General features: G+C 38.8%; 2 pseudogenes; one reads left to right on the top strand and one right to left on the bottom strand.

The window, feature by feature from the left end:
- Positions 1-3,529: 3,529 nt before the first annotated feature.
- LOC147493436 (small nucleolar RNA R71) lies at positions 3,530-3,623 on the bottom strand (annotated as a pseudogene).
- A 9,403-nt stretch (positions 3,624-13,026) lies between these two features.
- Positions 13,027-13,121, top strand: LOC147493435 (small nucleolar RNA R71; annotated as a pseudogene).
- The last annotated feature ends 3,025 nt before the right edge of the window (positions 13,122-16,146 follow it).

Here is a 16,146-nt window from a genome sequence, read left to right as displayed (position 1 = left end):
CTTTTTAATAGCTTCGAGGAAGGGAAGGTTTATAGTTAGATTTTTGAAAACGTCCATAATCTCCTCATAATTTGTATCCCTAGTTAACATGGCTAATTTTTGTGGAAACGGTGGTTTCTCTCTATATTTAGCATATGTATCACTTAGATGTTTAACCTTGGCTTTCTATTTCTTAGGTTGCATTGTAACTGGTACCTCTACAGTGGTAGGCTCTTCAGTTTCTATTTCGGTATCTAGTAAAATAGCAGGTGTAGGGGCTACTGGTGGGGTAACTATAGGCATAGTTACTTTATTATCAACCACTCTGCCAGAATGGAGAGTGGTGATGGCATTTGGCTCACCTACATTTTCATATTCATTACTAGTATTATCGGTTACCTCAAAGGCTGTGTTTGTTGTTTTAAAATTAGGTATTGCGTGACCTGGAAACACACCTTTGGGTTGGGCTTTATCTTGGGCCAACTGTTGGCATAAACTATTAACGGATTGTAGAAGCTGTTGGTTAGATTGAGCCATGGTTTGGAAAAGTTGTTGGCTCACTTGTATGAAGGTGTCAAGACGATCCGGTTGTGTGGGTGTAGTAGTCACGGTGGTGTGACTAGAACTATCTCGCGTGAATTATTTATGGGGCGGATTTTGATAGTTATTATTTACCTAACGATACCTCTATTAGCATTATAATTATTATAACTACCTTGACCTTGTGCTTGACCTTGTCGAGGTTGCACTTGGTTGTTATAATTATTATAATTACCCTGACCCTGTCCTTGTCGTGGTGGAGCTTGGTTATAACTGTGCAGTGGCCTAACATATTGATTATTGTACCCTGGAGGTGTGACGTGTTGGTTATTTCTCCAACCGAAGTTGGGATTTTGTCTCCAATGGGCGTTAGGTTCACTATTAATGGAAAAAGCCTGTTCATAGGCTATAGGAGAGTGGGAGTCGGGATGCTCAGGACTCCAACAGAAACTACATGGATGATAAGAGCCCAAAACTGTAGTTTTAACCCTTTAACAGTCATACTTTTAGACCAATTATGTGAGTAATAATTAAGAGTTAACACTGATTACGTGTTTTTATGCATTTCAGGCTTCAAAGTCCATTATGTGCAGAAATGTGCCACTTTAGCGAGATAAAGGAGCAAAGGTCGGTTACTAAGGAGTTATGTGATTAAAGGCCAAGTTTCGAGAAGACAAAGCCTTTCTAAAAGCCCGGTCAAAAGCTGAAAAGTCGACGCTGGGTCAAACAAAGACACAAAGTCGTGAGAACTTCCGGAAGGACATACCTTTGGACTCAGACCTTGGAATGGGGCCTACCTTATGTCAAAACGACCGTCTCGGAAAGATTTTTCCAATGGTCTAAGCCTTGACCCAATCAGAGGAGCAGGAGTGGATGGAAAGTCTGTTGAAGCCAACTGCAGCTGAAGAGGACTTTTTGGACTAAAAGAATTGGGTTTTGGGCCTGATTCTCTGGCCCAAAACATGACTCCAAGCCCATGCACGATTGTTGGATCTGAATGTATAAAAACAAAAGCTTAGTAGATTGTCAATGGTAGATAGTTAGACCTAGATTAGATTTAGATTAGTTAGCCTCCATTAAGGAATTCTAGATCTAGTTTTTCATGTAGATTAATTAAGTTTAGTTCCATTTCAATTATTGTATTAGATTAAACCTTTGAATCTTGTTCTTCATTTTGATTAGATCAATAAAGTAGTATTTTTATCAATTTCGATTTTGTCATTTCCACTCCTAGATCTAATTTCAATTCCTGTCTTTATTTCAATTGAGTCATTAAATTAGATTTCATTATTTTTAATTAAGTAAATTTCAATTCTTTATATCATGTTTAGTTTAGATGTAATCGAAATGATTATGCGTAATGATTCTCGGCTAAACCTCCATTAGAGGGGTTGAGAAGCCTTGATGAAAGCTTGATTCGAATATCGTAGAATCGCCGTAATTTCCTTTCCACTCTAGAAACGATTAGTTCACCATGAGAATGGGTTTAATCGCTCACATGCTAGTTATGAATTGGTAGGAATGCCATGTGTAATTAGGGATTAGGAAGAACCAAATTGTTCTCGCTAAGCAGCTTCAATTCGATTACGATGACTCGTCGTTAATAGGATTAAGTCGAAGTTAAGGTGGAATCAATCCCCTCTAACTCCTTATCATAGAATCAACGTAGCATTCCCTTAGTTATTCTCATCGTCGACTAGTTGCAATTAGGTGGGTAGTTGCATCGTAGTCTAGTTGCCTTTTTCATAAATCTCTCATTAGACTTTAAGTTTAGAGTACTTACACTTGAGAACATAGCATGCGGAAGGACTAAGAGTGGAATGAATCACTCTACTCCACTATATCTCATAGACTTGAGAGTAGAATCTTTTGATAAAAATATAAAGAAGCATAAGATTAGTTTAGTTTTACTTGCGTTTAGAGTTTCATCGCTTTATTTCGTAGGTAAGAATAATTCATTTGACTTTTATCAAATGGCGCCGCTGCCATCTTAGTTTCACTTTCGTATTGTTTTCGTAGTGTTAGTACTGTTCTTAAAAGTCCCATTTCACCCACCCACCCTTGTTTGATTCATACTGTGGTTGTCCATTTCAGAGTTGAAAAATTCCGGGTAAAATTACACCGAAGCGGCGCCTTGAGCGACCACCCCTATAGCCTGGAGCAAGAGCACGACCCGCCCCCATGTGGAGCGCGACCCGCCCTAAAAGCACTGTAATTTGAAAATCACCTGGAGCGCGATCGCGCCCTATCCGAGCACACCCGCGCCCTTAACAAAAATTTTCGGATTTCGACAGTTTTGATTCGAACTTTGATCTTTCATATTTTTCAGTCTTCTAACCTGCTATATACACCGAACAAAGCGTAAACAAGACGGTATTCATAAGCGGCAAGGACGCCTAATCAGGTATTCCTTTCTTCCACACCTCGCCTCTCTGTAGAGGTTTATACTAGTATATCATAATTGTTTGGAGTGTTGATGTGTTTAGCTAAGTTTGGTTTTAGCCTTGTATGAGATTAAGGTTTGGCGAACAAAACACCGAACGTAATTACACAACAACGCCAACAAACAAGTCTATCTAGTATACCACCCACTACACCTCTAGCTACTATTTCACACGGATCACCGACACAATGCCCGACGAAGAAGAGAGGCCTCTCTCGACTTCTACAAAGCCTTGAGCGATAGCCCCAAATCTTGCATCGTTTCTAGCAGACCCACCGGGATTTCGAATCCCCCAAATATTTTAATTTGTTACCCGCTTTTCATGGATTAGACCATGAAAAACCTTATCGGCACATGCTTGTGATTGAACAAGTCCTAACAACATTCCACCATCCTACGGTTGGTAATGAACAAATTAAATTAAAGGGTATTCCCTTTCACCTTAGCCGATAAGGCGCGTCTTGGTTAACGCCCAAACGCCTAATTCTGTGGGCTCAGGGCTAAACTTGTTCAAATTGTTTATGAAACATTTTTACCCACCCCTAAAGACAGATGAGATGCTTTCCAAGATTCATTTCTTTCAACAAAATCCTCATGAATCATTTTCAGAGGCTTGGAATCGTTTCACCGATCTCCTTATAGAGTGTCCACATCATAACTTAGCGAAAGACACGTTAGTTCGTGCCTTTTTCAAATGACTTCTACACCACCATAAAGAAGTCCTAGACATAATGAATGGGGGTAGTTTCTTAAGCAAAGGAGCCTCGGAGGCTTATAAATTTTTAGAGGACCAAACTAAGCGAAATAACAACTGGGGGGGTAGTGACGATATCCACCACTCCGCTAGTTCTTCTAATACAGTTAAGGCCGCCGGTATGTTTGAAATTAAAAATGATCCTGAGCTAAAAACTCTAATCAAATCACTCACTTAAAAGGTAGAGGCCATTTCGGTTCAACAAAATCCTATCCTGGTCATGAATGTAAATTCAAATCCATGTAGTTTCTGTTGGAGCCCTGAGCATCCCGACTCCCAATCGTCCTATATAGCCTATGAACAGGCTTGTTCCATTAATAGTGAACCTAACGCTTGGAGACAAAATCCCAACTTCGGTTGGAGAAATAACCAAAACGTCACACCTCAAGGGTACAATAACCAATATGTTAGGCCTACGCACAGCTTTAACCAAGCCCCATACACCTATGCATAATGGAATTGTTAAGTACAAGGACTCGGTCAGCCCCATCGCATAAATACACCTTAGGAGATTCCTATACGACGACCATCGCGTTATTAGACTTGGGGGCTAGTGTAAACTTACTCCCGCTTTATTTGTATAGACAAATAGGTCTAGACAAGATGCAACCCACTAGACTGACGTTGCAATTAGCTGATCGGTCTATTAAGTACCCTAAGGGTGTCGCCGAAAATGTTCTCGTAAAAATTCAGGATTTTTACTATCCGCTGATTTTATCATCCTCGACACGTAAGTCGCTAACGACTCGTCCGATCATCTTAGGGCGTCCCCTTTTCTCGCAACCGCCAATGCGCTCATTAATTGCGCGATGGTTCAATGTCCATGTCTTTTGGCCATCTTGTTTGTTGAAGTCAATGTTTTAAAACAAGGACACAGCTTACCCGATTCGCCTATGGATGGAGAGGTTAGCATGATCGAGAGCATTGCTCGAGATTATTTCAACAACACGCCCCCGATAATCATATGCCCAAATTTCTTTCCTTTGGAAGATCGGACTCAATATTTCCATCCCTACACTAGTCGATACACATATTACGGATGAGGAGGAGATAGATGACTTTCTCAAAGATATAGAGGACTATCATAGTAATGAGGATATGACCAATCTAGATGAGCAATTCGATGAGTTTCTTCGAGAAGGTGATGAATCACCCTATCAAGAACTACTTTGCACAACATCCACCTCGATTCCCCTCCTTCCACCCTTTCAAAGGAATCCCGAGTTTGCACTCGACCCTTTTGTTTCTCCCGTGCTCCATAATTTTTTAAATCTACCTAGTAAACAACTACTTCAGAAGGACAAACCATTTGACACCTTCATGTTCAGAATTGAGACAGTCCCTACACACACAATGAATGAGTTTTGTGCTAAAACCACATCCTCATTGTTTACAGGCTGTATTTCTACAACTTATCCATATCCACCATATTCTCCACAACCATTCACTTTTCCACACTTATTTACTAGAACACCCACTCATTCAAAAATGAAAAATAAGGTGTATGATAGGTTACATAATAAGGTTATCCGACTTCGCTTTCATTTCACTAGGTTGAGTAATAGGAAATCTTGGTGCTTGATTGTGTTTGGATATGTTTTCTATGATATTTATTTATGGAATGATCCACAATTATTTCGGTTGTTGATATATGATAAACTGCATGTTCATACATACGTCTAGATAAAGTCTTGAGTATCTGACTATAAACGACTCAACTTTTGTGGTTGGTGCATTTCCTTTCATTTCCATATATTGGTGAGTGCACCATTAAGGTAACCGGGCCCTCTCTATGGAGTGTGTGGCTGTAAGTACCGGAACCTAAGTCCACGTTTTCCACTCTTGCATGTTTTCTCAGATTTTTTAGTCATGTTTCTCAATGGGGTGAATTATGTCCTTCTTGTTTATTGTTTTCTTTTTAAAATTAAAAATAAATATATATATATATATTAAAGAATAAGCATAGTAACCTAGGAAGTCTCGAGAATCTGACTTTAAAAGACCCACTGCTAAAAACAAATTTTCTAAGCTTCATGTAAAAATTTGTTTGGGGTGGGGTGTTAAATTCGCATACTAAATATTTATGTCCCATTAGAGTTGCTTAGGCCGTTTTATTGTATTACGATTCGGGTTGACATAATCCATGAATTTAGAGTTCAATTGTTCGCATAACGTCGTCATGCACGCATCATGAGGCATTTTCCACTATCTTATATGTCATCCACGATCAGAATGGAGTGTTTTATGGATCATTGATTGAAAATTCTCTCCTGATCATTTCCATATCTCATTCGTAAAAATTGGACCGGTAACGGCTGCAATTTTGATTTGAAGTTTCAGCGAAAAATCAAAAAAAAAAATTCACAAATTTCGATTTTGGGCTTGGGGCCCAACAACCCCTTCAACCATAGACAGCTGCTGACCGCCCCTTCACCTTCACCATCGGTTCATCGCTTTTTCTCCATCCGCCATTAACGACCAAGCTCCAAAACCTAAAAAACAAAATCAAAATAAAAAGGAAACAAAAATTTACCCACGCCCCAAATCAAATCCCAACCCAAATCGATTCCAAACACCACCGACCACCACCACTACCGATTTCTATCACTAAAATCCACCAAAATACCAAATTTTGGTGCTGCCACGCCACCACACCACCACCACCATCGTTTTTTATCAGTGAGTCGTTCCTCATTACTCCTACACCTTCTACAAACACCAAATCATATCCAAATTTCCAATGGCTCAACAACGCTGAATTTTGCCGGAGCAAGCTTTTACCGCCGACCACTTCGCGTCATTTTACGGTGACGAGATGATCAGTCGAGACTGGAACAGCTTGTGGTACTCGACTGAGGCCTATTACCACGAGGACTTAGTCCGACGGTTCTTTGATACGAGGGAGTTGGAAGGGACTAGGATTTTTGTTGTTGTAGCGAAGAGGCGGAAGGAAGTGACGACTGGGTTGTTGGCTGAGATTCTAGGCATTCGCCTAGAATCCATCCGATGTCACCTGCAGGAGTCCCAAAGATAATGGGGTAGAGCCATTGATGCACGAGACAGTTATTGGAGGGGACTACAATGCAAGATCGCATTGTGTCCGACAGGCTTCCCTTAGGACCAACCAAATTGCTACTACCCCCAAATGGATTGGGTCGGAACATCCGAGGGAAGGGAAGGTCACCGATATCGCCCCTGAACTGCCTCCATATCTTATGGATACTCCAGGAGCGGAAGTATGACTTCTGCATCTTAGAGTTTTTACTGAGCATGATTAGGGGAGTAGGGAGGATGTTGCCCCTCTCCCTGTGTTGATAACAAAGATCATGCTCAAGTTGAGAGCAGCGGCTCGTAACCGATCGGACATACATCACTCTCCACCGTAACCCTCGTGATCTATAAGGAGTGTGTCCAACGGGTTTGGAGATTGGCTGAGGATAGAGAAGAAGAAGAAGAGGATGGAGGAGCTGAGAATGCCGAGGAGGTCGGGGACATCGGGATGCCTCCGGGATGAGGAGGACTTAACCTGTTTTGACGCTGATGCCTTGGAGAGGTGCCGGACAGATGTAGAACGCATGGCTGTGATCCATCGAGGCATCGCTTAAACAACACTATCTGTGAAGACCTCCGACTCGACAGGCAACGATGCATCACAACTTCGAGCTCCGTGCGAGAGAGGGGCGAGAGGTGGGGAACAGCGCTAGTTCCGGACGAAGTTCTCGACTTCGATTCCCACCTCACGGGGACTCTCCTTCTGAGGACACACCATCCGGCATGAGCGCCGTCGCCGGGCGATCTAATGGTGGTTTTCTTCAGAGCTCGAGAGCGTCTCGAGCATGTTCCCTCCGCCACCAGTTCCGGAGTAGCTAGGGATAATATAGTTTGATGTTTTATGTTTTATTTGTAGTTTCATTACTGTCATTTATTTTTATGTAAGCTTATTTCCATAATTTGAATTTTGTAGTGTAATGTACTCCGAATGAAAATTTTAAAATAAGGGGTTATTTTCAGTATGCGTGGTTGTTTCATATTGATCCCACCTTCCCAACTTGTTTGGGGGTGGTTTTATCAATTCAAGCATTATTTTTATAACCCTCGTGTTAGAATTTATTGCAGAGTCAAGGTGAAAATATGGCCGTTTAGGCATATCTATGATTGAGTATCATTGTAGGATGAAATCTAGATTAAATAGGTACATTCTATCATAAAATCAACCTAAAAGATACCGGTTTTGAATTAGAATCAAGGATATGAGTTGTTTCCATTTTCGGTTTGGAAATTTTAGGATTTTCTAAACCGCCGTGAATTAGTTTTGGCAACTTCCCGATCCATTTTAGCAACTTTAAACCTATATAAACTTGATACAATCTATCCTCACAACTCACACTACACCTAAACTCCATCACTCACCTTTCACTCCCCGCGATTCCCTCGTTACGCTCATTTTCCGAAGTTTAACAACTCCGAAAGCACACTCGGGGGCCTACAGAGGCGACTTTCGCTCGTATATTTTTTCTGAGTTTTTGTCGAGCTCCACGCCCGCCCAAGCATAATCTGCGCCACCACCAAAACACGGAAATTTCAATTTCTTCAGAGCGACAATCATGCTTCTATCGAGCGCGACTCGGCCGACTTCCATAGACCAAAAATTTCCAGTTTTTCGCTACAGTAGTATCCGGATAATTCGCAGCTATTCCAAAGCGTAATTTTGAGATGACATCTCCAACATTGATACCGGAACAGTCTTTCGAAGATTTGTTCCAAAGCACTACTTATGGTGCTTGGTTTCGCGAAGCGATCACATTCGTTGGCTGGGAGCCGCTTTATTCCCCAACACTAGCATCTTATTTTTACCATAACTGCATTTTCTTTGAGAGACCAGATGGAGAACAAGTGTTCTCCATCAACATTGATGATGAACCAATGGAAATTTCCAGGTTCTTGCTAGCATTTGTTCTTGGATTTGCTATGCCCGCTGAAATACAAGACCCATGGTGCTATTGGGTATATAATATGTATGTCTACACGTATGAGTTTTTGCATGAGTCGTATGGCGCGGGCATTTTCCTTATTGAGGACCAAGGGGAATATAACGTCGCCTTTGGTAACCTGTCCATGAACATTGGAACTGTTATGTTTTGGATCATGCTAAACATTTTAGGGAATGGCATTTTCTTCCTCGCGGAATGATGCAACTTGCGCCGCCTTCCTTGCTTTAGCCACGGGACGTATGTGTCATGACCTTCCCGAACCTTGATGTCTAGTTTAGCTCGATCCCATAGCATGAGGCATAAGTACCTTCTTATGCTCGTTCTAGTTTCTCGTGATTATGCTATGTTTCTTTCTTTGTTTTTGTACACGCTTCACGGATTGATTACGGTCGACACTATACGCGACCCACCAATAGTATTATTCGATCTTTCCGCGCAATGACTTGGCAAGGGTGGAGGATACAACCTCATCTGGTTGCACCTTTACACCCGCCGCACAAGTGGCTCTTAATAGGTTAGCAATCATAGATGATAAATGGCGGGAAGCCCGCAAATTATCATGGCATGGCAGACGCTGAAGGAACCTCACTTCTTTATGGAAGAAGAGGATGAGTAAGATGATGAGTAATGCGGGGGATAAGGTAAGTTTTCATTCTAGTTAGTGTCTGCTTATGTCCCAAGCGATTTCATTTTTGTTAACCCCATAATGGGTAGAACTCGTGATAGAGTTGTGTCGAGTTTTATTTCCTATATTAGTATACGCTCTAACCTTGTTTTATAGATGTTCCTAAATTTCACGCTAGCTTCAATGGTATTTTTCCCAACCCTCTTTATTTAAATGCTTTGAGGACAAAGCATGCTTTTGTTCAGGGGCATAGAAACACGCGTAATTAAGGTATCCTGCTTATGATTAGATAGATATAATATGCATTTGTTTTCTAGTTAAAATTTTAAAAAATTCAAAAATATAAATAAATAAGTTATGCTATACACTTAGGAATATTGGTATTGTTTTCTTTCTCCATGCTCTTAACAATCTAGAAGTCTCACCTAGCTTTTGCATCAGAATAATTGTTAGAAATTTAGGTTAATATATAGGTAATAATCTTTGCATCTATCTATAAATATATTACATGAGTATCTATGATTGTTAGCGAAGTTTTTCAAATCTAGGCTAGAGTACTTATTCTACAAATCCTGTGAGAATATAGCCTAAAGCCTTATCTCGAAATAAACATTTGAGAAATGACACAAGGAGAAGTAAAATCGGATAGAGATATCACACGTCCCACTTGCTTGATCACTAAACCATATCCTAAGCGAGAATTTAGGCCCTCTTTGGATCGATATAGCCAAATTCAAACCTATGAATTATTTTCCGCTAGTCAGCCCTCCGAAATTTCTTTAGCCTTCCATAAACCACAAATCCTTTACCCTGTTTCAAAAACAAAAACAAAATAAAAAAATATATATATAAATCAACCTACCCAATTTAGAATAAGTCTGAGAATAGAATGAGGAAGAAAGAAGAAGAGAAAAACCTGTGTAAACAAAAGTTAGTTAATTGCTTCAGAAAATAAAGAAAAGAAGTTTCAATCCACGGAAAAGAAAAATAAAAATAGAAATAAAATAAAAACTCCAAAAATAGAATAAAAGGGAGTCCAAAGCCAAAGAAAAAAAAAAAGAAGTCAAGAAAAAGAAAAATATGGCTAAGGATGGAAACAAAGTGTAGAAGCAAAAGTAAATAACAAGGTTTTCTCTAGTTACATAATATGAAGACTCTATTATCTCAGACTTGTCCTTTTTGAATATCCATTTCCTTCCTTCTTAAACCTTCTCCTAATCCCCGCAACACCTAATAAAGACCTCTAGCTCAATTAGGAATAGGCTAGTGTGATAGTAAGTGGCAGATGTGTTTGATCGACTCCGGCTTCCTTGTTGTCATTGAGATTGTAAGGTAAAGTGTGCCCATCCAAGCACTAGAGTAGCTAAACTTGAGTGGAAAAATCAGAGTGTTGTATCTTGACTATTATTGTGAGAACCTACTTAAGGACGCTTATTCGAAGTTTTTAAACGGACCTCGCTAGACATTTCATAGTATTACTCATTGTATATATGTTTATTATAGATGATTGATTATTATGCATATATTTGCTTAGGTTTTGACTTGGTTATTCTTGTTCATAGCTAGTGAGATGTATAGATAGTTTGGAGCATGAATAAGGAAACAATAGTTTTATTTCTTAGTCGCCAGAGTATAGATGAAGTTTGTGAGTACCTTCACCGAAAAACTCTCACGAGGCTATAACTCATTCCACTAGGGAATTCCTAGTGGTTTAAGGCCTTGTTGCATATGGTCAATGCAATCGCGACTCGCTAAACGGAAGTAGATAGAACTCCATTTTTGGTCACTTATGTTAATTTCTCATCTTTGCTTGAGGACAAGCAAAATGCTGTTTGGGGTGGTTTGATAAGAGCCCAAAACTGTAGTTTTAACCCTTTAACAGTCATACTTTTAGACCAATTATGTGAGTAATAATTAAGAGTTAACACCGATTCACGTGTTTTATGCATTTTAGGCTTCAAAGTCCATTATGTGTAGAAATGTGCCACTTTAGCGAGATAAAGGAGCAAAGGTCGGTTATTAAGGAGTTCCGTGATTAAATGCCAAGATTCGAGAAGACAAAGCCTTTCTAAAAGCCCGGTCAAAAGCTGAAAAGTCGACGCCGGGCGGAAATAAAGACACAAAGTCGCCAGAACTTCCTAAGACATATCTTTGGACTCGGACCTCGAGAATGGGGCCTACCTTATGTCAAAACGACCGGCTCGTAATGATCTTTCCAATGGTCTAAGCCTTGACCCAATCAGAGGAGCAACAGTGGACGGAAAGTCTGTTGAAGCCAACTGCAGCTGAAGAGGCCTTTTGAATCGAAGACTTGGGTTTGGGCACGATTCTTCGCCCCAAAACATGGCTCCAAGCCCATGCACGATTTTTGGATCTGAATGTATAAAAACAAAAGCTTAGTAGATTGTCAATGGTAGATAGTTAGACCTAGATTAGATTTAGATTAGTTAGCCTCCATTAAGGAATTCTAGATCTAGTTTTTCATGTAGATTAATTAAGTTTAGTTCCATTTCAATTATTGTATTAGATTAAACCTTTGAATCTTGTTCTTCATTTTGATTAGATCAATAAAGTAGTATTTTTTATCAATTTCAATTTTGTCATTTCCATTCCTAGATCTAATTTCAATTCATCGCCTTTTATTTCAATTGAGTCATTAAATTAGATTTCATTATTGTTTAATTAAGTAAATTTCAATTCTTTATATCATGTTTAGTTTAGATGTAATCGAAAATGATTACGTAATGATTCTCGGCTAAACCTCCATTAGAGGGGGTGAGAAGCCTTGATGAAAGCTTGATTCGAATATCGTAGAATCGCCGTAATTTCCTTTCCACTCTAGAAACGCATTAGTTCACCATGAGAATGGGTTTAATCGCTCACATGCTAGTTATGAATTGGTAGGAATGCCATGTGTAATTAGGGATTAGGAAGAACCAATTGTTCCGCAAGCAGCTTCAATTCGATTACTTACGACTCGTCGTTAATAGGATTAAGTCGAAGTTAAGGTGGAATCAATCCCCTTCTAACTCCTTATCATAAAATCAACGTAGCATTCCCTTTAGTTATTCCCATCGCCGACTAGTTGCAATTAGGTGGGTAGTTGAATCGTAGTCTAGTTGCCTTTTTCAGAAATCTTTCATTAGACTTTAAGTTTAGAGTACTTACACTTGAGAACATAGCATGCGGAAGGACTAAGAGTGGAACGAATCACTCTACTCCACTATATCTCATAGACTTGAGAGTAGAATCTTTTGATAAAAATATAAAGAAACATAAGATTAGTTTAGTTTTACTTGCGTTTAGAGTTTCATCGCTTTATTTCGTAGGTAAGACTAATTCATTTGACTTTTATCAATGGATTTGAATTTACATTCATGACGGGGATAGGCTTTTGTTGAACAGAAATGGCCTCTACCTTTTTAGTGAGTGATTCGATTAGAGTTTTAAGCTTCGGGATCGTGTTTAATTTCAAACATACCGCGCCCTTAATCAGATTAGAAGAACTAGCGGAGCAAATGGATATCGCCACTACCCCCAGTTGTTATTTCGCTTAGTTTGATCCTCTAAAAATTTATAAGCCTCCGAGAGGCTCCTTTACTTAAGAAACTACCCCTATTCATTATGTCAAGGACTTCTTTATGGTGGTGTAGAAGTCCTTTGAAAAGGCACCTAACTAACGTGTCTTTAAGCTAGGTTATGATGTGGACACTCTATAAGGAGATCGGTGAAACGATTCCAAGCATCTGAAAATGATTCATGAGGATTTTGTTGAAAAGAAATAAATCTTGGAAAGCATCTCATCCGCCTTTAGGGTGGGTAAAATGTTCCATAAACAAATGAACCAGTTTAGCCCACGAGTCCACGTAATTAGGGCGCTTTGGGCAGTTAACCAAGACGCGCCTTTATCGGGCTAAGGTGAAAGGAATACCCTTAGTTTAATTTGTTCCGCACCAACCGTAGGATTGTGGAATGTTGTTAGGACTTGTTCAATCCCACGCGATGTGCCGATAAGGTTTTCATGGTCTAAACCATGAAAAACGGGTAACAAATTAAAATATTTAGGGGGATTCGAAATCCCCATTGGGTCCGCTAGAATGATGCAAGATTTGGGGCTATCGCCAAGGCTTTGTAGAAGTCGGAGAGGAGTCTCTCCTTCTTCGTGCATTATATCGGTGGTGTGTGTGAAATAGTAGCTAGAGGTGTAGTGGGTGGTATACTAGATAGACTTGTTTGTTGACGTTGTCATGTAATTACGCTCGGTGTTTTGTTCGACCGCACCTTAATCTCATACAAGGCTAAGACCAAACTTAGCTAAACACGCCAACACTCCAAACAATCCCTCGATATACTAGTATAAACCTCTAACAGAGATGCGAGGTGTGGAAGAAAGGAATACCTGATTGTGTCCTTGTTTCACTTATGAATAGCGTCTTGTTTACGCGTGTTCAGTGTATATAACAAGTTAGAACACTGAAAAACTTGAAAAATCGAAGTTCGAATCAAACCTGTGGAAATCCGACAAAATTCAGCTCAGGGCGCGGGTGCGCTCACTTTGGGCGGAGGTGCGCTCAGTGTAAACTTCGAAGTTACAAAGTGTTCGAGAAGGTCGGCTTTCCAAGAACTTTAAGCGCAGTGTAAGCTCCGTGCAAATTTTTTTTTTTTTTTTTTTTTTTTTTTTTTTCGAGGAAGTTTAATGCTGAAAAAGACAACCACAGTTAGAATCGAACAAGGGTAGGTTGGTTTAATGGGACTTAAAAATAACTAATTATAGTAAGAAAACAATGCTAAAGGTAACTAAGATGGCAGCGGTGTCATTTGATAAATCATAAAAAGATAAAGTTTACCTACGAAATGAACGATAAAACTCAAAACGTAAGTAAACTAAAACTTATATTACGTGTCTAAATTTATAGTGTCTAAATTTATATAAATGTGAGAGTCTCACATACCAAAATGTGAGAGTTTTTGCCCGTATTAATTGCTCGAGTATTAATCCCGTATTAACTGAATAGAAATATCACTATAAATTGTTAACAATCCTACCCGTAACAATCATACCCGTAAAAACTAGATTAGATTACTCTAACCTTATTCTTACGGTATCAATATTTTATTTTCTACTCTCACATGTATATTCATGCAATATATAGAGTACGGAATCGTTCCACTCTTAACTCTCAAGACTTAAACAAATTCAATTGAACAAACACAAAGAACAATGGTGAGAGTAATGTGTTATGTGAAATTTCTATTCTACGATTATACTACGGATCCAATTTATACTAACAAGACGCGATAATTCAAATAACAAGGTATAAACTAAAATGATTCAATGATAAGGAATTAGGGGGGATTTGAATCCACCTTAACTCGACTTAATTTACTAACGACGAATCGTCGTAATCCGAATTGAACTGCTACGTAGAACAATTGGTTCTTCCTAATCCCTAGTGTTCATGGTAATCTCTACCAACTAACATCTAGCATGTGAAGTGTTCAAGGAAGTTTTTTTCAAGGAAGTTTAATGCTGAAAAAGACAACCACAGTTAGAATCGAACAAGGGTGGGTGGGTTTAATGGGACTTAAAAATGACTAATTATAGTAAGAAAATAATGCTAAAGGTAACTAAGATGGCAGCGACGCCATTTGATAAGGTCATAAAAAGATAAAGTTTACCTACGAAATGAATGATGAAACTCAAAACGTAAGTAAACTAAAACTTATATTACGTGACTAAATTTATCAAAGATTGTTCTAACCTCGATCTATTGAACAGATATAGTGGAGTAGGAAGTTTGTTCCACTCCTAGTCCTTCCAAGATGTTTGTTTTTCTAGTCTAATTACTCTACTCTAAGTCTAATGAGAGATTTTACTGAAATGATAACTAGACTAATGATGCAACTACCCACAAGATGCAACTAGTCGACTATTTAAACAACTATGGGAATACTACGTCGATTCTATGATAAGGAGTTAAAGGGGATTGATTCCACCCTTAGCTCAACTTAATTCACTAACAATCTAATCGTCAGTAATCCGAATTGAACCGCTTCACGTAACAATCTGATTATTCCTAATCCCTAATTACACACGGCATTTCTACCAATTCATAACTAGCATGTGAACGATTACACCCATTCTCATGGTGAACTAATCATTTCTAGAGTGGAAAGGAAATTACGAATTTACTCTACGATAATCGAATCAAGCTTTCATCAAGGATTCTCAACCCCCTCTAATGGAGGTTTAGCCGAGAATCATCACGCTATCATTCCCATTCAAATTCGAACAAGACATGATATAAAGATTGAAACTTTGCTTATTTAAACTCAAATGGAAACTACTCATGCAAAAATCTATTCAATCTAATAAAGACAAATAATTGAATCTAATAATTGAACTAAATAAGTAAATAGAAAATGAAACTAGATTACCAAGAACACTATTTTATTAATCTAATGAATAATAAAACAATGATTCAAATACTAAATTAATAATCTACTTTGTTCTAAAGTAATTAATTAAACATGAAACTGGATCTAAAACAAGATATGAAAAACTAATTAATTAACTAATTGAAATTCTAAAACTAAGTTCTTAAACTAATTAATGGAGGCTAACTAATCTAATTTTTAATCTAGGTCTAACTATCTACCCTTAACAAAGAGCTAAGCTTTTGTTTTTATATATTTCAGATCCAAAAATCGTGCATGGGCTTGGAGCCATGTTTTGGGCCAGAGAATCAGGCCCAAAACCCAATTCTTTCAGTCCAAAAAGGCATCTTCAGCTGCATTTGGCTTCAATAGACTT

This window comes from Coptis chinensis, chromosome 6 (genome assembly GCF_015680905.1).
Source record: "Coptis chinensis isolate HL-2020 chromosome 6, ASM1568090v1, whole genome shotgun sequence".
Lineage (NCBI taxonomy): Eukaryota > Viridiplantae > Streptophyta > Magnoliopsida > Ranunculales > Ranunculaceae > Coptis > Coptis chinensis.
The sequence above is the reverse complement of the archived record's forward strand: the minus strand, read 5'-3'. Positions and strand labels throughout refer to the sequence as shown.